The sequence below is a fragment of the Felis catus genome, chromosome B2 (genome assembly GCF_018350175.1).
Source record: "Felis catus isolate Fca126 chromosome B2, F.catus_Fca126_mat1.0, whole genome shotgun sequence".
In the NCBI taxonomy this organism is placed as follows: domain Eukaryota; kingdom Metazoa; phylum Chordata; class Mammalia; order Carnivora; family Felidae; genus Felis; species Felis catus.
The window spans coordinates 18,592,259-18,618,196 of NC_058372.1; the positions used below are offsets into that span (position 1 = coordinate 18,592,259).

Genomic DNA, 25,938 nt, shown 5'->3' on the forward strand with positions numbered 1-25,938 from the left:
AGGTAGCAATGGTTAATATACTCTTTTTACAGAAAATGAGACATCAAGAAATTAAATAACTTGCCCTGGGGCGCCCACTTAAGAGAGGGATGGAATTAGAATTTGAACCAAGGCAACCAGATTCCAAGGCCTGTGCTTTTGCTCTGGACATCTTTTTATACAATCATCCCCTTTATAGATTGTTTCATAAAACCAAAGAGTCTTTAAAAGGTCAAAATTAGTCTCTTTGGCTCAAATGTGCTATTCTTCCATTGCATTTCAATTTTCAAAATTTATTTATTTATTATTATTATTTTTTAACGTTTATTTATTTTTGAGAAGAGAGAGACAGAGCCTGAGCGGGGGAGGAGAGAGAAAGAGGGAGACACAGAATCTGAAACAGGCTCCAGGCTCTGACCTGTCAGCACAGAGCCCACCTCGGGGCTCAAACTCACGGACTGTGAGATCATGACCTGAGCCGAAGTCGGACGCTTAACCGACTGAGCCACCCAGGTGCCCCTCTTCCGTTGCATTTTTAGCAGGATGACTGATTTACTTTTGGTACACTCCAAAGTACCAAGAAGATCCAGTTTCATTATTTTTCATAGCTATTATAATATTCCTTACAAGCCCCACCCTATAAGTAGTGGAGAAAATGAAATTAAATTCCATTTGGTAAACTTAGCAAAACTTGAAACGACCTCTTGGATAGCCCAGTCGCTTTGGGATAACTTAGTTTTTCGCATGCTCTTCCCGTCCTCTTGTTCATCTTTAATCTGGGTTTAGGGTTTTTGGAGAGATGGAGTGATCTCAGGGTCTCTAGGGGTCTGAGAGCTGGTATCCACTGCGGTGTAGTTTGTCTGGTTGCATTCCTGAGTCTTCTTCAAGTTGCCTCCCGCTGTCTATTGTGGCTCGTGGCCTCTCTTCCCGACTTGGTCAAGACTAGGGTGCTTGGTTGATGTGGCTCCGGGTCAACTCCCCTGTGACTGTGCTGTCTTACTGTGCCATACCCTGTCCTCCATTTATTGCTGATTGATCACCCATGTCCACAGGGCCCCTTTACCCCATTACCAAGGCACTCCACCCCCAGAAAGGTACAATCAGAAATTTCAGGGTGTGTGCATACCTCCTGAGAACCGAGTCTGACCCAGGAAGGCTAAATTAAGCTTTCTCTATGCCTAATGATGGCTTCTCTAAGTTGTTGAGGTAACACTAGGCAGGTGGATTATTGGCCTCTAGAGCTCCAAACAGGAAGTGGAGTAAACAGCTTTCTGCTTTTCTCTTTTCTCTCACCCTATATGAAATTCCTCTCCTTTCCGAGATTTTGGATCCAGTATGATACAGGGTTTTCCTGCGTATCTGGCCTCTTTCCTCTAGAAAGGGTGAACTTTACCCTTCATGTTTTGGCTGGGGTGGACCACTTGCCTACATCATAGCTTCCTTGTCCTCTCCCTTTTTCCCTGTGGCTACAGTTTATTTAACAAATGTTGAAGGGTAGGCCAGTCTTCTGGGCACTTACAAATATGAGCTCCTTTTGTTGAATTCACATAATCCTTCTAACATCTCTGTGAGATAAGTAGTATCACCCTTCCTCTGTAGAAGAGGAAACTGAGGAACAGGAAGTTAAGCAACTTGCCCAAAACCACACAGCTGCTATGTGTTAGAGCCAAGACTTAAACCTTGGCAGGCCCAGCGTCCAGGCTTCCAGGCGCCATGCTACATTGACTCTCACGTAAAATCATGGCAGATGGGGTTGGGCAGAGAGGAACCGGATTACTGATAAGGAAATAGAGACTTGGAATGACGTCAAAAACATTACATCCATGACACGTCGATAAGTTTGAATTGGGCTCACTTGGAAAAATAGGTCTTAAAGGAACAAAGACCACTCAGAGAACACTTGAGTTAAGTACTTTAACGGCCAACAATCATTCTGGATTTCAGGTGAAAAAGAAGTGATCTCTAGAGCTATGTGTCTGAATAACGTTACTGTATAGTCTTATTAGTATTTGTGGCAAAGTTTTTTATTTTATTTTATTTTATTTTATTTTATTTCATTTTATTCTTTTCTTTTCTTTTCTTTTTATAGGTATGTGGGGTAGAGAGTTTGGCTGTGTATACGGTTTTGGCGTAAGTAGTCGTGGAAGGCCCATCTATCCCTAAGTATTTCCCTCATGGACTAAATTCCTTTACTTTATCTGAACTCCTCTACATAAGATTTCACTTGGAGTGGGTGAAAGCTGATTTTGGAGCATGAAGGATTTGAAGGGGAGCAAACCAGTGTGATTTCATGCAGCTGGGCTCTTGGGGTCTGGACTGTAGAAAGGCGGTTGGCACCTGGGGCTGGGAGAGAAAGAGCACCAGAAAGATCAAGGTTGAATCCTATAAAATTGCCGTATTCACTCTTTTTGACCCACAAAAATGTCAGTCTCTTATCGTTCAACCCAAAGAAGGGAATTGGATATTTAAATTATTTTGAAATTTTGCCTAGGATTATCCTAGACTCCATCTATACTCTTATTGTCCCCAATCCTAACCTGTTCTATCCTAACCCTTCCATAAAAGCGAAAAATGACCTTAGGGAAATATTTATTTTTAACTTTTTAACTTCATCGGTCGATAAAAACCTCCTGGTGCCTTCTTGCATTTTTTTTTTTTTAACTTTCATTTTGAATCTGCTGTAGGATGCTTGTGGGCTATCTAGCGTTGATGGGCTGCATTTTCTAAACCTGTATCGTGCAATAAAGGCCATAATATACCTATTTTAAGACCGGAGTAATTAAGACCTAAGTAACGATATGACTGCAATGTTCTCAGCAAAAGGTGAGAGAAAGGCTTTGCTTGTATGTTATCTTTTCTAAGGCTATCAATTGCAAAAAGAAATGAAATGTGACTTTGAGTTTTGGGGGAAGCGGGTGTTGGGATAGCATTGCTTCGTGTGTATCCGAAAGCATATGATGCAAGAGTTTTGTTTGATTCTAGAAAGAACCCCAAAGAACTAAGCTTCTTAAGGTTAAGCAGATATCTTCTTTAAGATCAGAAACCAATTCAAGAATAATATGGATCTTTTTTTTTTAGGAATTAAACGTGGAAAGAATTTACCATGTTGACTTTGCAGTCTGAAGTATTTGAAGGCAAACCAGGCCTTCAAAAATGTGTGGGTTTCTGGACTACAGTGAGGTTAACTTTTTCTAAGTTGTGTGGGTTCTTATGTAGTGTTTTCAGCAAGTGCATGATAATGGCCAATTCTCTTTATCTGCTTTTCTTACAAATTGTTTTCCACTAATGTTGGCATACTGTCAGAATATTTCAGTAAATTTCAGCTATCTTAAATATATCAAATAGAGACTTATTTCAGTTGTTAAACTGTGCCTTTGATTCTCCCAGAGTTTACATATCTAATAAAATTTTAATTAAAAACTAGGTCATCAGGATGGTTTCTCATATATTTAGAGAGGAATTGCTTTTACACTTTATGCAGATCTGCTAACGGGACTCCAATCACTCTTGAGTACCCAACAGTAGATAAAGCAAAAACATTATAGTTCCCTTGACCCGAGGCTTTACTCAAATCTTCATTCTCAAGGCAAACAAGAAGCTGCTCTCATTTTGAACCTCTGTACTCGGTATTAATAATGTAAATTTAAAAATCTACTTTTATTCAGAATTACAGCATTGCTAATTTCTATTTAATCATTGAGACAAAAGTTCTGGTTTAAATTTGGTTCCAAAAAGGGGCGCCCGGGGTGGCTCAGTCGGTTGAGTGTCCGACTTCGGCTCAGGGTATGATCTCACGCTCCATGAGTTCGAGCCCCGCGTCAGGCTCTGTGCTGACAGCTGGGACCCCGGAGCCGGCCTCGGATTCTGTGTCTCCCCCCTCTCTCCGCCCCTCCCCTGCTCATGCTCTGTCTCTCTCTCTGTCTCAAAAATAAATAAATAAATAAAACATTGAAATTTGGTTTCAAATGTATCATACTCAATACATAGAGAACTTATTTCAGTGGTTTTCTAGTTAAATAATAAGAGCATTTGTGGAAGGTTTATAGTTAGTGCTATTCAGAATCCACTGCACATATTAACTCATCTGATCCTCCCCACCATGTTATGAGGTAAGAAATTTTTATTATCCTCATTTTACTCATGACAAAATTGAGGTCCCTGGGATTAAATCAAGGCCATACTGCCAAAGAGTAACAGAACCAGGGTCTGAATTTAGGAAGTCTGGAACCAGAGTTTCTGCTATTACCTACTACCCTGTTTTGTTTTATTTGAAATAAATATTTTATAAAAATCACACAAAAATAGAAACCTGTATGTTTTTCTGAGACGGAGTCAAGTTCTTGTTCTTTGGTAGAAGTCTATTGAATCGGTTTTGTTTTTGAATTTCATGGAAGACCAAAGATGTCTACAGAAGCTGGCATGTTTTAATGTTGGATTAAGTTAGACACTACTGATAATATTAGACATTTAAAATAAATTCCCAGTTGGCTCAGTCGGTTAAGCGTCCGACTTCGGCTCAGGTCATGATCTCGCGGTCCGTGAGTTCGAGCCCCGCGTCGGGTTCTGTGCTGACAGCTCAGAGCCTGGAGCCTGTTTCAGATTCTGTGTTTCCCGCTCTCTCTCTCTGACCCTCCCCTGTTCATGCTCTCTCTCTGTCTCAAAAATAAGTAAACATTAAAAAAAATTTTTAAATAAATTCCCAGCAATATGGAAAGTGATAAGCCATCTTAGATGATCACTTCTTAAGCACTTAACTTGTGTTGGGCACTCTGCTGTGCAAACTTTATACTTTATTTCACTTAAACCTCACTACCATCATTTGAGATAGGCAATATTATTTATGGATGAGAAAATGGACTCAGGGTGACTTGCCTAAAGACAAGAAATGGTCATACTGTGCTTTTAACGGGAACTACCACACTCCGAAACATTAACCCAGTATTTGCAAATTGTAGTCAGATGTCCAGCTGCATCAAAATCATCAAGAGTAGAATTAAAAATATCTCTTAAGATTTCTGGGGAGCAAGTCTCATTGAATCAGAGTTATTAATGTGCATCTAGTGATCTTTATGGCACACCCAGGATTTGAGAACTGTACTAGGGCCAAAGTTTCTCAAACTTAGCAGGCAAGGGCCTCACCTATAGGATCTGTTATGACACAGATCGCTGGTCCCAGAGTTTCTCATCCAGGGAGTCTTGGGTGGAGACTGAGAATTCACACTTACAACAGGGTCTCATGTGATGTTGGCTTTGCTAGTCCAGGGGCCACACTTTGAGAAACACTGTGCCAGGCAATGCTGCTATAAGGTGATAGGCACGAAGAATATGTCGTTTTTAGGTTAAAATAATTTCCATAACATCCTTGCATTCTTTTGCCTTGTTAATTTCATTATACGTTCTCTTTACGTGCAGATAATTTTAATCATATCTGTTTTCTTTTTACCTACAACGTTCTGGTCGCTTCTGCGTGCGTGTGTGTGTGTGTGCGTGTGTGTGTTTTACTGACATATCCACCTATTATATATTTAAAAGTGTGAAGGTGTGAACCTTTTCTTTGAGTCCTAAGATGCACAAATAATGCTTGTTACCGCTTTGCTTAGATTAAAAAATGAGGTAAACAATTACTGAGCCTTCTAATCATTTAGGAAGTCGAGAGATAGCACTTTTCAAATGAAAAGCAACATAATCTAAAATCACATGCATCTTCTGGCTGTCACTCCAGCCCCCACGGACTCCCTATCCCCATCAATGGATGGTTGCTTGAGCATAAAGCCAGGTACAGTAAAATGCTTTGACTGGAGTATGTAGCAATTATTCTGTGAGTCGGTAAAGTCCTGCCTCACCGGAGAAAGCCAGCTGACGCAATTCTGCCTGAAGGGCTTTTCAGCAGAGCATCTGTTTTTTTGATACACTTTGCCTATTAATTTTTATCTCCAATGTGTTGGAACTGAGAAAAAAAAATTCTCCTCCTTGATGCCTGTCTCTGCTTATTTTTCATGTAGGTAGTGTTGATGCTTCTGTAGTGCATATTCCCAGGAAGCAAGAAGTGTTCTTTTTTTTTCTTTAACATTCTCTTTGCTTAACTGTGTATTTGTCAACAGCAGATTAGATAATCTTGAAGACATCTCCCAACCTTTTGTTTCTAAAATACTACCTCATGTGTATGCATATATATATATGCATACATATATATATGTCTATATGTATATATATAGACATATATATATGTCTATATATATACGTGTATGTATGTCTATATATACGTATATATAGACATATATATGTATATATATGTCTATATATATAGACATATACATATATAAATATGTATATATAAATATATATAGACATATGTCTAAAATACTACCTCATGTGTATGCATATATATATATTTATATATATAATTTATATATGTATATATATGTCTATAGACATATATATGTATACATATACATATATAAATATGTATATATAAATATATATATAGACATATAAGTATACATATATGTATACATATATATGTCTATAGACATATATATGTATATATCTATAGACATTATATATGTATATGTATACATATATACATGTATATACATATGTATATACATGTATATATACATATATATGTATATATATGTATACATATACATATACATATACATACATATACATATGTATATATATGTATATACATATATATACATATATATACATATATATATACATATATAATGTCTATAGACATATATATATATAATTTGGGAGGAAAGGAGGGTTTATTCCTTCAAGAGAAACATAACTTATATTCAAATGTATTCTAAACTTTTTTTCCCTAAGTCATACCTGTTTTCATTTCCAGCAAGGTATAATTAGGGACATAATTTTCAAAGATCATCTATTTCTTTCATGTCACAGGACCCTATCAGGCTTGAAGTGCATTGCCACAGTGAAGCTACTTCCGCTTCTATTGAAAACACCATCTCACGATGAAACTCAAACCCAATTGTCACTATGGAAACCACAGTAAAGATAGGGATACAGTTTCAAAACGAAAACTCTGCCTGGAACTGGGAGACAGGTAGGATTTTTCTACAACTCTTCAGTCATAAATTAAACTTTGGTGACGGTGAGGAATTTTTAAGAATCATTTTTGAACTTGCCTAGGGGTAGAAGAAATTAAACTTTGACACTTTTCTGAATTGCTTATATTACCTAATTCCCCTGGGGTTTTCAGAAAGGATTATACTATGTTAGATCTTGTTGAAGATGGCATTTTACAAGCCACCGAGATCAGCAAGTAGCACTAACACTGCATTGAAGTTGAAAAACATCTCGATTTTGCAATTCTGTATGCAGGAAACCAGTCATTTAATCATTAGGTTTGTTATGAAGGGACAAGTAGTCATTCTCCTTAAATATTTTAGATTATATGGTGTTATGTCGCTTGTTTTATTATCAGTGGCATCTTGCCTTCTTTCTAATAACCTTTTTTTTTTTTTGAGAAAGCCGTGGTGATCGTGAGACTCTGAAGCTTAAGTAATCGTTATATTCTTTTGTTTACCAAATGTCATGCTTTTAGGTTGGTTCAGTGTAGTGTTGAGGAAGTAAAACAGCATCTACTGTCTCTGTCTACTAAATAATCTATGAATTACTGAACAGCCTAAGTAAAGGGAGAGTGTAATGAAGAAAGGCAAACACAGAAACTGCTCTCGCATAGCATGCCATGCCACTCAACCTCATCAAAATCAGTAGGTATCACTTTCTTTTGCGTTATCAACACAGTATGGATCCCACCTAGAAGGATGGCGTTAGACAAGCAAAGACACAGAGCAAATTACCTACCAGTCTTATTCTTTCCTCCCTCCTTGCCTTCACTTACTTAGAGTTCAAACAGAAGACGATGTAATTTACATACTGTTGATGCCCAAACGAATTTTGGCTTCAAATAGTTTCCCATGTCTCATCCTAGAGTAAATAGTTGATTTATGTGTTCATTGAAATAAATGGGCAAAGGAATTATTAATGATTAGTGAGTTATTGTGGAGTATCGCCCAAGGGAAGAGAGAACAGGATCAGAGAGCTCTAGTCCCTCCGTTCTACAAGAGCTTCTGATGAAAAGCTCTTGGCATTGTTGACTCTTTATAGCCTTTTTTTTGGGCTATTCATGCATTTTATTACTAAAAGAAATTGGAAATAGCACAATTTGCAATAAATGGAATTTTAGCGCAGTAGAGCCTTGAGCACTGAATTCTGGAGTTAATTTTATTGGCATGAGTCACATTTCTCACTAGAACCCACTTCTAAGAAGCACTGTGCCTGCAGATCAAATCTTACCTTGGACTTATTTGACTTGGTGTTGTTTCATTGCTTATTACTAACTCTCAATTACAAACACCACAACAGTAAAATCTGGCTTCCATAAATGCCTGCTAGAGAAATGAAACTGGAATAGTGTTTCTAATTTGGGGTACATGCTTCTTTGAACATTTATGGAATTTTAAATGGTTTGGCGGATATTGGAATAAAGAGAAGTCAGCACTGTGAGGAAGTGTGGAAGAAACTCTTTTGTTCGAGTTTGCAAAGCTGAGATATCTGATGGATAGGAATAGACTCACTGACTTATCATCTGACTTTGGTCAGATGCTTTCCTGACGGAAAACACATAACATAAGCTGATACACACCCTAGGAATTTCAACTAGAAATATGCCATCAAGTTCTCATATGTTTCTATGAGTGTGTGATGTTAAAAACAATTAAGTTTATGAGTTGATATAAACCATTCAATTTCAAGTAGGCACAATTCATCAAGTTCTCATATGTTTTCATAAATGTACTGTGAAAAAGATCAAATTTATGAATTAATGTGATTCATCCAATTGATATATTAAAAGCAAGAAGGAGTTTTTATTAATTCCTACAGATGGCCTCCTACTAATGAATTTTGTATAAAAACCAAAGAGGAAGATACACTGACTGCCTTAACCATCTTCAGGAAAACAAATTGAATTAAAGAATTATTGAATGAATGAATACATGAATGGCATAGGAATTAGATCATTGGTACTTGGAGTGCAAGGAGCTGGACATAATAATTCTTTTAGCATGAAGGGACATTTGGAAAAACTTGCACCATAATGCCCTGATAGATAGCTCAGCATTTCCATTTGTAGATGCTCAAATTCAAGTTGAAAAATAATTTTTTAAGAGAATAATTGTCTGGTGTTGACGGTTGCCAGTTGCTGCCCACTTGTCTCTTCCTTTTACCAGGAAATCCAGGGCATTTAACACAGTGCCTGATACACACACACACACACACACACACACACAGAGAACAAATGGATAAATAAATAAGCATAAATAAGTAAATATATACCCATGCTGGCAGTCTTGTTTTCTACTTAAATTGCATGCTCTGGACGATGGCACAATGTCTCTCTTAGAGATGCCACATTCAAGTGTCCTAGGAGGCTTCTCCCAAACTCCTCCCTTCTTCTAAAATGAGCCCTCCCATGCTGTCTTGTTCCCGCTGATCTCAGTTGCATTTTTCTTGTCTCGGGGAATTGTCTTCAATTTTTCAAAGGCACGCAGCATTTCTCAGAGGCCCTGTGTGCTGTGAAGGGCTATAATAGTGACCTCCTATAAAAAATGGTAAGTCTTTTCGCAGATTATGCTCATTTGATTAGGAAAATGTTGGACCATGACTGCTCCAACATAATTTACTAGTTTTATCATTCTTGTTCACAGGTAAAACATTTGTGGGGCTTTCCTGTCCTGTGTGTTTTGTTCTGCGTCTGGCCGGGAAAGAGTAGGCACACATTTTGGACCTCTTCCTTTGCCAAGTGACCGCGATTACAATTATGCTTAAAAGAAATTGAGGCAACGGTGATTCTAATTTTCTGAGTTAAGCCGGCAAATTAACTCAGTTGATCTCGACTTTAGTGCCCATGAAACACTTAAACCTGAGTTAAGAAAGCAAATTAACTCAGTTGATCTTAAGCGAGTGCCCATGAGGCATCCTGGCCCATTATGCAAATCAAACACGCAGAGAAAAGCCAGGGACTTGCGTCAACCCCAACAGATTGCAGGAGTGTCCACAAAAGGAAATCGAAAGTGACGGAGAACGTAAAGGAAAATGTTTTTCTTCTCTCAACATGCTATTAATTAAATTATTATACAAAGTAATGCCTTTTGAGGCCCCCATTTGTTTCTGTTTTCCCTTCAAACAAACGCTGGCTTTATTGTCTTAAAAGGTGTCTGGAAAGTGTTTTCTTTGGAATCTGATTTTTATCTCTACAATAATTATAGAAGAAACACACTGTCCTGTTAGGGACATATAGATCTTGTGACTAAAAACTATTTGGGGATCAGGAGCGATAGGTTGTATTTAATCGGTTCCGGCATTGCAATTGGAAGAGTGGTTTGAGGTGATTTCTCTCCGGAGTTCCTCCTTTTCTATCTGTAAGACGAAATGACACCATTTCACATAAATGAACTTAACTCAGATAGATGTAGCCAAAAGCAACTAATGCAATCCTAGGCACACACAGTGGACATTCTTTAAATACTGGTGGCTTAATGAGGAGCAAAAGTACTTCACATGCCAAGCGCTTTGGCTTCCTGGAGCAGCACATACCAACAGAAATATAATGCAAGCCATGGCTGTAACTTCGAATTCCCTCCGAGCCACGTTAAAAAAGTGGAAAGAAAATTGGACTGGATTATAATGATATATTTTATTTAACCTAATATATCCAAAATATGTTCATGTCAACATGTAATCAACGTAAAATTTTTAGTGAGATGCCTAACAGTTTTTCTTTTATCAAAGTCTTTGGAGTTTTGTATTTGTTTCACACTCCCAACACATCTCAGTTCAGACTAGCCATGTGTCAAGTGCCGATAGCCACATGGGGCTAGTGGCTACCGTATTGAGAAGCACGATCCTAGAAAGCAGGTGGGTATTGCTATAGATATAGAAATGGTCATCACTCATGACTTCAAGTACATGCGGGGACTCGGCCACCAAATTGGTGAGTTTTTACCAATAGTTCTCGACAGAGGCTACTTTCCAAGAGGACACTTGGCAATGTCTGGGATATTTTTGGTTGTCATCACTGGGGAAGGGGGTTACTACTGTCATCTAGAGGTCAAGGATGTAGCAAAACACCCTATAATGCACAGGTTGCTCCCCTAACAAAGAATTATTTAGCTTTCTTTTCCTTTTTTTTTAATTAAAAAATGTTTATTTATTTTTGAGAGAGAGAGAGAGAGAGAGAGAGAGAGAGAGAGAGAGTAAGCAGGGGAGGGGCAGAGAGAGAGAGAGGGAGACACAAAAACCGAAGGGTTCCAGGCTCCTAGCTGTCATCCCAGAGTCCAACGTGGGGCTCGAACTCATGAGCTGTGAGATCATGACCTGAGCAGAAGTTGGGCACTTAACCGATTGAGCCACCCAGGTGCCCCTGAATTATTCAGCTTTCAATATCAGTAGTGCCAATGTTGAGAAACTAGTTTATACAGAATTGAGTGTTAGATAGTAAATTCTGTGACACAGGGTTTCTATGGAGCTGTGTTTTATCTTCTTTAGTGGAAATTTCTTGAAAGACAATGAGTATCTACACTCTGTGATGGTTTCCCTGCAGTCCTCTGAAGACCAGAGACTAGAAAAGATCTCTTGAGTTCTTTTCTGCCTCGTAAATATTTTAGATGCTTTGATAAATATTATACTTCTTTTAAAAATGAGAAACAGGTTATCTAGTTACCCACTGAGCCCAAGTGACACATGTAAAACCAAAAGACGGAGAATGTGTCAGTGAAATCCTTAAGAAGCTTTGACTCACAGTACAAAGTACTGTATTTGGAGAACCAAGTAGTTGAACCAAGTAGTCTTTTGGTCAGGTTTGTGGATCCTGTGGGTAGCTGGCTTTAAGACTCTAAAAGGAGTTCAGAGGAAGCTACCAAGTTCATAGTTGTGATTTTTTAGGCTAATGGAATGTCTGTAAGGTTTAGCCATATATATTTCTCTTTCTTTCATAACTTCCACCTTCGTAATTCAAGGAGTCTTTGTAAGGGATTTTGTGAGGAGCAAAGGCCTTTATTGACTGGTGGACTCAGAATGAGTCCCAGCTAAAAGCAAGTTGCCTGAGCTCTGCAGTAGGAGTTTTTGGGGGGCTACCTTTGAGCATGCTTCATGTGACTTAATAATGTTATCTCTAGTTCACGTGATATTAATCTCTATACTAATCAATTAAAGTCAGAAAATAATGATCATTTATGCTAAGAACACATAAGAGGAAGTGTCATTGTAAGCAGATTAGTAAAAATAAAATCAGGAAAAAGAAATAAGCCTCCTTGTGTTAAAGATTGTGCTTTAGTTTTCTATTCTTGTGTAACAAATTACCACAGGTAGAGTGCAGTAAGGCAACTCACACTTAATATCTCATGGTTTCTGTGGGTCAGGAGTCTGGGCATGGGTACCTGGATTCTCTACTCAACATCCCAAAAAATGCACTCAAGGTGTTCACTGGGGCTGCGATCTCATCAGAGGCTCAATATCCTCTTCCAAGTTCACTGGTCGTGGGCAGACCAGTGATTCCTTGTGGTTGTTACATTGAGGCAGTCGGCTCCTGGAGGTCACTGGCTGTTCCCTGCCACAGGGCCCTCTCTACAACATGGAAGTTTGCTTCATCAAGGCCAATGGGAGAATATCTTCTGCTGCTCAGCTCTTTCTGATTTCTCCTGTAACACCTCTAGACTGTCTTTTAAAGCCGACATGATTATGTTCGTCCAACCCAGGATAATCTCCTTTTGGATTTTCATTAACTCAGCTGGTTAGGGACTGTAATTACCTGCAGATCCCTTATCCCTTGCCATATAACTTAACCTATCTGTAAAAGTGAGGACTCATTAGGGTCACAGGTCTCTCACACAAGGGAGTGGGGAATTTTTGGTGCCATTTTTGGATTCTGCTTACCAAAGATAGAATAATTTAGTTTCTGTGTGTGTTAGGTGTTTTAAACTTCCAAATGCCATTGGAGTTTATAATAGAAACAAATATTTTAATATTGAATATTCTCTATTTTTTCCTTTTCCTAGGGTTACTTGTCCAAAATTCTTTCTTCAAATTTCTAATATAGTCAGATTCCTAACTGAGCTCAATCATCTCTACCCATCTTTTTGGGGGATTTCAATCTGTTTACATTTAAGTTTATTATCCTTCATTTAAATTTAAATTTATTTTAAATTTATGTAAATTTTTTCATTTAAATTTTTTTTATTGTTATCTTTTACTAAATGTTTTACTTATGTCATTTTTATAGTGGATATTAAATTCTTCATTTCCTCTTAGGTCAAAAATTAATTTTATTTTTAAAAACATTTAAAAATGTTTATGTATTTTAATACACCTGTTGTATTTATATATATATATATATATATATTTGCAATAAATATTAGCAAGTAAGTGAACTTGAAATTCCACACAAAATCACACATCTATATCCACATGTGAAATCTAGTATCTGGATTGAAAGATCTCCTTCTCTATAAAGCCTCTCTGAAGCACTCTCCAGAGTTGGTAAATTTCACTTTGGTTCCACTACTGGGTTCCTTATTTTGAAACCATGATTTTAGCAATAATGTGTTTGCTTAAAAACTCTGAAGACGGAGACAAATTATTATTCACTCCTGTATCTTTAACAGAGTGCCTAACCTATAATAGGCATTATCTCATTAATTGAAAGCACAGGTAGAATCAAGATGTTATACCACAGGGTATCAATGTAGGTTTATCAATGGGAACAAATGCCCCCATTCTGGTGGGGGGTGCTGATAATGAGGGAGGCGGTATATGTGTGGGGGCAGGGAGTCTATGGGAACTTTCTATACTCTCCTCTTAACTTTTGCTGTGAACCTAATACTGCACTAAAGAAGCCTTTAAAAATAATAATAAAGTAAAAATGATAAAGTAATAAATAAATTAATACAATAGCAAGAAATTTCAAATAAGTGCTATGAACCAAAGAAAAGAGAAGAGGGCACTTCAGTTTGGGTAACCAAAACCAACCTTGATAAGAGGTGAACTTGAGTTGAGGTCTGGATAAAGAGGGGTCAAGCATGGGAAGGTCTGAGAGAAGAGTGGAAGCATCAAGAAGTTCAAGGCTTTGAGTGGGAAGAGAGCTTACCGTGGCCAAGACAAGAACAAAACTGGGAAAAGGGCAAAGGAAAAGAATCATGGGATGGAATGAAAAACGAGTAGGGCAAAATGCATGTGACACGAGGTGATTTATGGAATGCTCTGGTCCTCTGTTGCATGTAGCACACAGTTTTTGTCAATTTATGTTAATCTCTGATTGACATAAGCATTTAAAGTTATACCATTAAGGGCGCCTGGATGGCTCAGTTGGTAAAGCGTCTGACTTTGGCTCAGGTCATGATCTCACAGTTTGCGGGTTCAAGCCTCGCGCGGGGCTCTGTGCCAACAGCTCAGAGCCTGGAGCCTGCTTCGGATTCTGTGTCTCCCTCTCTCTCTGGCCCTCCCCCACTCACTTGCTCTCTCTTTCTCTCTCTCTCAAAAATAAATAAACGTTAAAAAATTAAAGTTATATCATTAACTTTCCTTTTGTTAATGTCTTAAACATCTCTTATTTGTCTTAAAGAATTTTCAAGTATCCTCAGATGTCCATTCATCTTTGCTGCTGCGGGTTTGCTATTGTTTTCCATTGTTTCGCATTGGGCTTAGAAGGAAAGAGTTGCCCCTGTGCTTACAGAGATGTCCTTCCTCAGTCACTGTTCTTGGGGCCTTAGCTTCAGTTCTCTTGGCTTTCTTTTCATAGCTCTCAGCGAATAAATTCCACGTTACTTTTATGTTTGAATTCTTAAGGCTTTCCCTCTTATTCGCGACTGATAAGATTTTTATCCTTTAGGTTAAAAAATTGGCAAAAAGGTGATGCCTTCTTTTTGGAATTGTTCTTGGGTGGATTTCTGGACCATCTCTTACAGTATTGCAACTGTCTTTCAATTTGGAAAAATAGGTTTTAATTTTATTTCAGGTCCCTTCCATTTCATGTAATGTGTCTATTAGGAATCACGTTAATCAAGTAAATCATTGTGGGTTATTTAGAATCATTTTCTCAGTTTCCCTTGCATGATTACTACCACTTTTGCAAATACTTGTGATGTAGGGATGTGGTGCTTTGACTGTCTTTAGCATAACTAACAGGTTACTCCGTTGTGTTATTTTTTCCCCATCATAGCTCTGAATTAAGTTTATGATAACGTCTAAAAATTATTGTATTTACAGTGTTTCTTGCTCTATGTGAAGGGCTCAATCAGCATTATCTCACTTAATTCATACGGTAATGGTCCTTTTGCCGTGTTGTGTTTTTTCCACTTAACAGGGGAAATGGAAACAGAACAGAGGTCAAGGACTTGGCCAAGATCACAGAGCTAGAAAGTTATAAAACAAGTATCTCTCTACTGCTTCATGATGTGTGGATGTGTCCACGTGTGTGTGTATGTGTATTTAAAATACAGTATGTTCCTTACTTTGGCTATCATTACTACAATTTAAAAAATAGAGTGATTTATTTGTATTTGTTCAGACTCTTGGTATTTGTACTTCTATCTTTATTTAGTCTACTTGCATCTGGGCCACTTGCTTTTTAAATTTTTATTTATTTATTTATTGGTTTATTTAGAAAAAAATTGCTTTGTTAACATACAGTGCAATATTGCTTTTAGGAGTAGAATTCAGTGATTCATCGTTTACATACAACACCCAGTGCTCATCGCAACAAGTGCCCTCCTTAATGCCCATCACCCCTCTAGCCCATGTCCCGCCCACCTCCCTCCGCCAACCCTCTGTTTGTTCTTTATCATTTAGAGTCTCTTGTGGTTTGCTTCTTTCTTTTCTTCCCCCCACCACGTTTCCCCTTTTGCCATCTGTTTTGTTTCTTAAATTCCATATATGAGTAAAATCATATGGTATTTGTCTTTCTATGATTGACTTATTTTATTTACCATAATACATTCTGGCTTCACCCATGTCATTGCAAATGGCAAAATTTTGTTCTTTTTGATGAATGAGTAATATTCATATACACACACAGACACACAGGCAATATCTTCTTTACCCATCTATCAGTTGATGGACATTTGGGCTATCTCCATGGTTGGGCTATTGTTGATAATGCTGCTAGAAACGTTGAGGTGCATGTGCCCTTTCGAATAAGCATTTTTGTATCCTTTGGGTGAATACCTAATAGTGATATTGATAGATTGTAGGGTCTATTTTTAGTTTTTTGGAGGAACCTCCATACTGTTCTCCAGAATGGCTGTACCCGTTGGCATCCCCACCAGCAGTGCAAGAGGGTTCCCCTTCCTCCACGTCCTCGCCAACACCTGTTGTTACTTGTGTGGTTAATTTTAGACATTCTGACAGGTGTGAGGTGGTATCTCATTATGGTTTTGATTTGTGTTTCCCTGATGATGACTGATGTTGAGCAATTTTTCATGTGTGTTGGCCATCTGGATGTCTTCTTTGGCAAAGTGCCTATTCATGTCTTCTGCTCATTTCTTAACCGGGTTGTTTTCTGGGTGTTGAATTTGATAAGTCCTTTACAGATTTTGGATACTAACCTTTTATCAGATATGCCATTTGCAAACATCTTCTCCCATTCTGTAGGCTGCCTTTTAGTTTTGTTCAGTGTTTCTTTCACTGTGCAGAAGCTTTTTATCTTGATGAAGTCCCAATAGTTTGTGTTTGCTTTTGTTTCCCTTGCCTTTGGCGACGTGTCTAGTAAGAAGTTGCTGCAGCCGAGGTCAAAGAGGTTGCTGCGTGTGTTCTCCTCTAGGATTTTGGTGGTTTCTGATCTCACATTTAGGTCATTCATCCATTTTGAATTTATATTTGTGTATGGCATAAGAAAGTGGTCCAATTTCATTCTTCTGGTTCCCATCCAGTTTTCCCAACACCATTTGTTGAAGAGACTGTCTTTTTCCCATGGGATATTCTTTCCTGCTTTGTCAAAGATGAGTTGCCCATATAGTTGTGGGTTCGTTTCTGGGTTTTCTATTCTGTTCGATTGATCTATGTGTTTTTGTGCCAGTTTCATGCGGTCTTAATGGCTATACCTCTGTAATATAGCTTGAAATCAGGATTCATGATGCCTCCAGTTTTGTTTTTCTTTTTCAGGATTGCTTTGGCTATTCAGGGTCTTTTGTGGTTCCATACACATTTTAGGATTTGTTTGTTCTAGTTCTGTGAAAAATTCTGGTGGTATGTTGATGAGGATTGCATTAAATGTGCAGATTGCATTGGGTGATACAGACACTTTAGCAGTGTTTGTTTTTCCAATCCATGAGCAAGCGTTTTAAATTTAGTTTTTCATTAACTTTATCTTGGTTCTTATTTGCTTGTGTATTATGTTTCTTTTCCCCTCATTTTGACCTGTCTTTTTTCTCTTGCTTCATTTTGCTTCCTAAATGCTAACTCCCATTCCGAATTATAACATTATTTGCATCAAGGCATTCACTGGTCTTGGAGTGAAAAATAAAAATGGCAAAATGTCTTTGAATATATATTACAACAATAATTACAACAACAATGACAACGATAATATATATTGTTTTGAATATATATGGCCAGGTGTAGTATAACTCAGCTTCTGAAGAAAGAGCCTAAGATTGTATCAGAATCAGGCCGCTCACCCTAAATCCGTGTGATGTCTAATTTGTGACATAATAATATATAACTTACCATTCTTAGAGAGAAGCGAAGGGACGCACAAAATGCGATTGTGAACCACAGAATTATAGTCAAATATTTTCTGAGCTCCAAGATGCAATTCATCTAACCTATACATTCAAGTCCTACAGATGGGTTTTTCTCCAGGAAAAGGAAAGATGCTCAAAGTGATCAAATACCAGAGAGAGACATACATGTGATCTCTTGGTTATTAATTAGTCTTTTTTGTGTGACTCAGATAATATTCTATGCATGTATTCTTTGACTTTGCTTAAAGATGTGATACTTCACCTAACGTACACCTAACCAAGTTAATACCACTTTGTATCGGTTTGGGGTTTTCCTTTCGTAAAACATAAAAACACAGAATTTGCCTCACTTATGCATTTCCAAGAATTTTACACTTTTGTAGCATTTGGTATTTGCTGAAGCATCAATACAAACACCAACACAAATAGTTGATAATGTACAGATGGTATCGCGTATTTAAATACGGTTAGCTATTTTTTTTTGAGCCAAAGAATGCCAGCAAGATGATAGCCTCGAATAAAGAAAGGATGACGGAATGGAATAATTGTAATGCAGCAACTCTGCTTTGTAACAAGGTTGTGTGGTGAGTAAGTGTGCCTGTGTGCGTGTGTGTATGCATGTGTTATTTTAAATTCTGTCCCGAAAGGCAAGATATACTAGTTAGACTGGTTCCTAAGTACTATCATGTCATGGATTTGCTGTTTATGCAACATATAACTTTACCAAAATTGTCTTTAGTAGTCACTACACTACTAAGGTCGTCAGCTGGGGGTTGAATTTTATCTTCCGTTGCAGGTTCTGCTAGGTAGATAAAACTTGGTGTTTTCCTACAATGTGTTTCTTCCCCCCTATTTTATTCATCTATAATTGAAGTCCCATAAACTACACCTAATTGAAGTTTTCAGTACCAGCACTTTTGACACAGGCACACACCCTTGAAGTCATCGTCACGATTAGGGTAGCACAAGTTTCCTCTCCATTTTGCTGTTCCCACCAACCTCAGGAAACGCTGACTCGCTTCCCAGCACTACAGAGTAGTCTGCGTGTTCTAGAATTTCAAACGAATGGAATCATACAGCACGTAATCTTTCTTGACTGTCCCTTTTCACTTAATGTAATGATTTTGAGATGTATCCACGGTATCGAGTATATCGACAGTTTCCTCCTTTTTGTCGTTGGGCGTTACCCTCTATGGAGAGGTTGTAATTTGGGGCTGTTTCCAGTTTCTGGTGTTTGGAAATAAAGCTGCTATACCCAGAAACGTAAAAGTCTTTGGACACGAAGACTTTTTGTTTGTTTGTCTGCTTGTTGTTTGTTTCTCATGGGTCGGTGGCTAGGATTGGAATGGCTCTGTCACATGGTAGACTTGCCCAAGCTTGACATTTTAGGAAATGACCATGTCGTTTTCCAAAGTGCTTGTCCCATTCTCCTATTAGCACTATCTGACAGTTGCAGTTCCTCTACGTCCTTGCCAACACTTTGGATGGTCAATTTTCAAAATTTCAGGCAATCTAACGCATGTGTAGTGCTATTTCCTGGTGACCGTAGCACCGCATCTCATATGTTTTTCCACATTCTACCTACAAATATTTGAGGGACAAAGGTTTCCCTTAATATTCAACATCTTTCAAGTGTGTCACTGCTCCCAGCATGCTTTTGTGTCATCAGGACATGCTCTGTGGCGAATGACTTATCGGTGGTGGAACTCAAAGGGCAGGACGCCACGATCAGCTACATGAGAGACGTTATTGGTAATATTTATTGAGGCAATTCTTTCACACTCAGTGGGAGAACAATCTGCTTTTGAGTTTCTTCTATGACGGAAGGAAGTTTGGAACATTTCTCAGCACACTGAGTAATTAAGAAAAAATAGAACTTGGAGGCACAGAAAAAAAAAAGCCTACTTCCTTTAAGTCTGTGGTTCTCAGTGGGGAGAAAGGCTGATTTAGACGCCCAGGGAGGCAGTGCAGGGGACATAATCGGTCATCACCAATGGCATCTAGTGGGTATAGGCCAGGATGCTGCCATATATCCGAGCATGTGAGAGTTCCCCTCCTTCCCTCCCCCACATCAAGGAGCTATCTTAGCTCAAATTTTAACAGTGCTGCTGTTGAGAAACCCTACTCTAAGCATCCGATACTTAGATCCAAATCTGGCCCAGAAAGTATTCCTATCCCTCCACTGCCTCTAACACTTAAGTGACTAGACATGAGATGGCCTTATGATTTCTTTTGAACGAGATGGCGTTTGTTCCTGAGAAAATCTTTGTCACTATTTTCATCTATGACCCCGTGAGGATCCTACGTTTAATTGGTCAGCTATGCGGTGTGTGTAGAGGACTAGATCTGGGTTAAGGGACGGACTCCATTTATCCCTCCATCATTTCTGAGATACATTTGATGTAAAATGACCAGATGGTTTGCATCCAGGCTGCCTCTGTCACATACTGGCCTCATGTTGTTGGAAAGCCTCTCAAATTTGCCGAGTTTCAAAGAGGAATTTAAAATAAAAAAAAGAGGGGCGCCTGGGTGGCTCAGTCGGTTAAGCGTCCGACTTCAGCTCAGGTCATGATCGTGCGGTCCGTGAGTTCGAGCCCCGCGTCGGGCTCTGTGCTGACCGCTCAGAGCCTGGAGCCTGTTTCAGATTCTGTGTCTCCCTCTCTCTCTGACCCTCCCCCATTCATGCTCTGCCTCTCTCTGTCTCAAAAATAAAAATAAACGTTAAAAAAGTGACATAAAATAAAATAAAGAATATTTAAATAATTTAAATATTGACAAATAATTTCAAACTGTGCTTTAAAGTGGGAATAACCTCATGCGCTGTCGTGAGGACCAACTGAGATAAATCCTTCGTCATAGTGCTTTTATGATGTGATATTTGTGATTAGTACTCAACCATGTTCATGTGCAAACCCTGGGTGCCACTGGGCGTGAATCTTGCAAACTTTTCGGTTCTTCCCATGGTTCTGAAGGATCACAGTTTGATTTAATAAACGCCACTCGTGAGGGGCTTCTGATGTCGAAAATAAAAAGGGGTGGCATTCATTTGCTACATGTTAGAATAAAAACTTAGGGTTTTCATAACTTGGGATTGTTTTGTTTATGTATTTCCAAGCTCATTAACGCAAGTCTGTGATGAAGTAACCCTTAGAAAAAAAAGCAAACAAACCTACAAACAATTGTAACACTTGCTCGCTCTGTGGACACTTCTAATTAATTTATTTTGTTGTGGAAAATGTTACTGCACTTGGGAGAAGTCAGTGCACCCCTGGGGAACTTCATAAACGTTCTGATTCCAGACTTGGCAGCTGGCGACGTTTCTTTTGTTGCCGTTTTTCTCCTAACCGGTCATTACCTGTCCTCGCCCTCCAGTCAGCTAGTCCGAGGACTGGGATACCTCAAAGTAGTTGATTTAACTGGCAACTCAAAAATAATATTTGTGAAAATACTCATCACCCAGGGTCAAAAGAGCTAGAGAAGTTCAGGGAGAAAACCAGCAGGATTTGGTACCGTGAGTGCATTGTGAGCGTTTTGATGTCGATACGCTACGCGTCACCAACAAACATTTAAATGTTAATTTTTTAAGGTGCTATTTTCTGGGGACAGGGAAAAAAAATTCCCTGCTACCTCCTAGGGTAGTGTAGTGGGGAGTGACACCCCCCATGGCGGTGGAATATTCCCCGATGCAGGGGTGTGGTATGGATTCAGAGATTGGAGATTTGAGAGGTTGGAAAGATCATTCTAATGCCATTAGGTCCCCACTGCCTCCTCAACTTACCTGAGCCTTTTCAGAGTAAGGTCACCCCCCTTAGTGGTCCCCAACTGTTTAGACTGCAGCTGTGAAGACTTGGCCCAGAAGGAAGTGAAAATTCTCCCAAATAAGCACAGAGGGCAGTGTGCTGAACATTCCCAAAGGTTTCTTTCTTCTGCCTTATACCCTCCTTTCTGGTTGCCTCTGATTATTTTGTTGTTCGTTTCTTCATCAGGACACCACGGAGCTTTAAGAAGGGAGAGACTTTCCTTTAGTATAGTTTGCCGAAATTACCGCACTGGATAAGAAACATGCGGCACGTTTATTGTCGTTGAATTGGTATTTCTTTTATTTCAATTCAGTAAACAATTCACTTGTGAGCCTCACTGTGGGAAGGCGAGGAACTGGTTCTCATTAGTCTTTCACACGTAGCTCGGTTTCAGTGTTGTAGGTAAGAGGTCTCAATCCCATAGGTAAACTCCGTGTGTGTGTGCGCAATGTGCTTGTGCGTGTGAGTGTGTAAAAATGAGGCGGGCACTCAGAGGCGGCCCTGCGAATGGAAAGAGTTCTGGATTTGGAGCCAGAAAATCGAGGTATACGCCAGGACTTGGTCTTACGGTTGAACTGTGCAGCCTTGAAAGTGTCCGTGGACTTTCATTTCTTTGTCCAAGAAGTGGAAATGCATTGAACTCGCATTTACTGATTGTTTTCTGTGTATCGAGCGTGCAATGAGGTAACAGCAACGATGTTTTGCCACTGGCATCACTGAATGGTTAAAATGATAAAGGGGACGTGGTATGTTCGTGAGACTTGCAATCTCTAGGAAGTTCTCTAACGGACTTAATTATATGACAAGTTTGACTAGCGAGGCAATTATGTGCCACCTAATTGAAAGGCACAACCGCAAACAAAGATACACTCGAGGTGCGGTGGGAATGTGAAAGGAGCTAACGAGGTAAGATTTTTCTGGATGAGTAGAAGCTGATCTAGATGTTGACGGATGGCTAGACCACACATAAGCAGGAAGCTGGGTAGAGAGAAGAACACGTGTCCCTCTGATTCTCTTTGGCAAGTCGGAGTCATATTCTCTGGAAACCGAATCGTTTATTGATTCACCAGGGACTGCTTTGTGCTGCAACGCAAGTGCTGATTGCATTATGGTTGAAGTTTTCATTTTATTCCCTAGGTTGGCTGCTCGTGATTTCCTCAGTGATATCCTGGTCTGTGGGGTCAACGCTTCACTTGGTCATAAAGGGGAGGCTTGTGTCCCCTGGACACTTTCTGCCTTCGCTGTCAGCCCTTGACTGTTTCTGAGCCCCTTCCCTAGGCCCGTATTCATCCGAGCCACTTGTCTCCAGCAAGTTTGAAGGTCGTGAGGTGGATCTCCACATTCTTGTGAACAACTGAGCAGTAAGTACAGACTCAAAGCTGCAGCAGCTGTTTTGTGTTTTTGCCTTGCAGTCTGGTGTCTTAACTGGAACCCTTTATGTCAGGACATTATCCACTTGAAAAAGTTACCATTGATGTCATGAATCAGAAACTCGATCGCTCTTTACAATATACAGACAGCCCTTTTGAGGTGCTTCTTCAGACAATAGGCTTTTTCCCCGGTGAAGAAAGTGGAACAGTAATCCTTTTACGCTTCTCATGAAATATTCACTCTTCGTATGACTGCGAAAAATATAATTGGCAAGTTTTGTCTCCACTGTATTCACAGCATGTAGTATTATTATATATCAAATGTGGTACTGAGGTATATCCTACAGGTTAGGTTTAAAATATGTGTGCTATGTGTATAAAATGGGTTATAAAACACACACACACACACACACACACACACACACAATCTAAGAGGACAGGGACGCTTGGGTGGCTCAGCCGGTTGAGCATCTGACTTTGGCTCGGGTCGTGATCTCACAGCCTGTGAGTTCAAGCCCCACATCAGGCTCTGTGCTGACAGCTCGGAGCCTGGAGCCTGCTTCCGATTCTGTGTCTCGCCCTTTCTCTGCTCCTCTCCCACTTGCTCTCTGTCTTTCTCTCAAAAGTAAGTAAACATTAAAAATTAAAAAAAAAAGAGGACAGAGAGGTCTCCGAAAAAGTCCGTGCCTGGTGGTTTTAAGTTTAATGACTCCATGACTCATTTCCTGACCATTGGGAAAAGCCATTGGGTTGTTTGAGTCAATGGCCTACCACTTTGTCCTACCTCAATTCTTTTCTTCCTCCTCCGCGTTGCCTGGCTATATGAAGTCCACATCTTTTTCTAATCCATATCAACATCTACAAGCACCTATCTGCATCTGCCCAGACCTCACCAATGGTCTGCTTCCTTGTCCTTTCTGCACTGGCCGGTTTTCAGGGATTCCTGAAGCAAAAGCAGATCCAGAAGAACCATGGATCATGCTCACACCGCACAAAGGGCATCCCGTCCCTCTGTGACACAGAGACAATAGAATTGTCATCAGCACAAGGTGATGAACGCTGTTTCCACTAATTGGGTGAGCGGAGGACAAATAAGGGGGCCACTTGGCCTCATTCCTCAGCAATCCAGGCTTCAGGAAGCTTCCTTTTGGACTGGGGTTGGCTGCTGAACTCGGGGGAAATAAACACGTATCTCTCTTAGTTTTTAGCTTTGGTGATATTGCTTCTTGAAGTGACGATAAAACTCAAACGTGAAAAATATGGTTGCTGCAATAAGAAATTTCATGAATACTTTAGCAGTAACTAAACAGAGCCAAAGAGACAATTAGTAACCATGAAGATAAACACGAAGAAATATTGGGATGAGCACTGGGCGTTGTATGTAAGCCAACTTGACAATAAATTATATTTGAAAAAAACATGAAGAAATGAACTTCGGTAGAGCAAGGAGATTGACAATATAAATTGAGGCTAAGAGACATGGAACATATCATGGGAAGATGTAGCATTTCAAATTGGAGTTCTGGAAAAAGATAATAAAGAGAATGAGGAGAGGAAATATGTAGACAGGTAGTGATTGATATATTTTTGATGTTGATTATACACTTGAATCATCAGAAACTAGAAGCACACATGATTCCAAGCAAGAAAGATAAAAAGAGAAACCTATACCCCTATGCACATTGTAGCACCAAAGACAGAGAAGATCTTCAAATGATTCAGGAGGAAAAGAGAGGACCAATAGTTAGACTGATAGCAACCATGGATGCCATGTTGAGATTTAGTTGTCAATCCTAAATTGTTCAGCATGTGAAACTGTATTTCAAACACCAAAATCAAGACATACTTTTAGATAAACAAAAACTGAGAGTTTACCATCATAAGGCTCTACCCAAACTTCTAACAACTATACTCCCATGCAAGAATAAAAATGACTCCAGAAGGCATGTTTGAGCTACAAGAAGAAAGATGCACAAAGAAATTAATAAACATATAGCTAAGCCTAATCACTGACAGCAAAAAAAAAATACTAACAATGTGTACTTTGTGGGGAAAAACAAGACAGAACTAAAATACTGAGTGACAATGGCTTCTAAGTCTGGGGGGATGGGTGACAAGAGTGAAAACATTCTATGGTTCCTGCCTTGTTTAGTTGGACAGTTAAGACAATGTGTTAAGACTTGTGACTTTGATATGGTATGCTAAAATTCCAAGGTCAGAATAGGTACGAATTCTGTTAGAGCAGTAGAGAAAATTTGAACTAAAAATTACTGTAAGATAGAGGGAAGAAAAAAGAAGGGACAAATAGAATGTACAGAAGAACAGAACATAAATGAATGAAAATATACCACACAGTAAATGTAAATGGACCAATTTCGTCAGCAACAAGATGGATTGTCAGACTGGATAAATATAAGACGTGGTTCTTGCTTTTTACAAGAAATACATCTAAACCATATGGAACTTGTACATGTTCACTGGGAGACAGCTGCAAAAATGTTCCTGGAAGCATTGTTTCTTCTAGAAACAAAGCAAAAAATAAAAAATAAAATAAAATAAAATAAAATAAAATAAAATAAATGAAATGAAACGAAACGAAATGAAAAACAAGAAAACTGCACACAACCCAGATACCCTTCAATAGGAAAATGTATAAATTCATTTCAAATACAAATGAATTAGTTGGCACAATGTAGGGAATGGAAAGAAACGACAACACAGATCAATGTGAACGAATCTTAAAAAACACGATGTTGGACACAAGGCATGTTTATAAACTTCAAACATACAAAACCAGAACATACTTAATGCCTGTGTAATAAAGCCTCCCGAAACTATGGAATTCATATCTGGAAAATCTAGTGCAGTGATTTCTCTGTGTGGGTGGTGATAGATGAGTTTTCACAGCCAGTTTTGTGGACCCGTGACCAGTGTTGCTGTGCTGGTACCCACGTTTAGAAGGCCTTATGCTTGATCTCACCGTCTTGAAATTCTTGATAAATTTGGACAAGAGAC

The 25,938-nt window shown here is 39.0% G+C and overlaps 1 protein-coding gene across 1 annotated transcript in view; it reads left to right on the forward strand.

Annotated features, from left to right (window-relative positions):
• The window catches only part of LOC101096891, a 339,394-nt gene that overhangs the window by 35,873 nt on the left and 277,583 nt on the right, over positions 1–25,938 (forward strand). Inside the window, exons 3-4 of the mRNA XM_045058641.1 lie at positions 6,895–7,057; positions 22,691–22,914. The gene's annotated coding sequence lies outside the window, so the exon portion shown is untranslated. The remainder of the gene's footprint in view (positions 1–6,894; positions 7,058–22,690; positions 22,915–25,938) is intronic.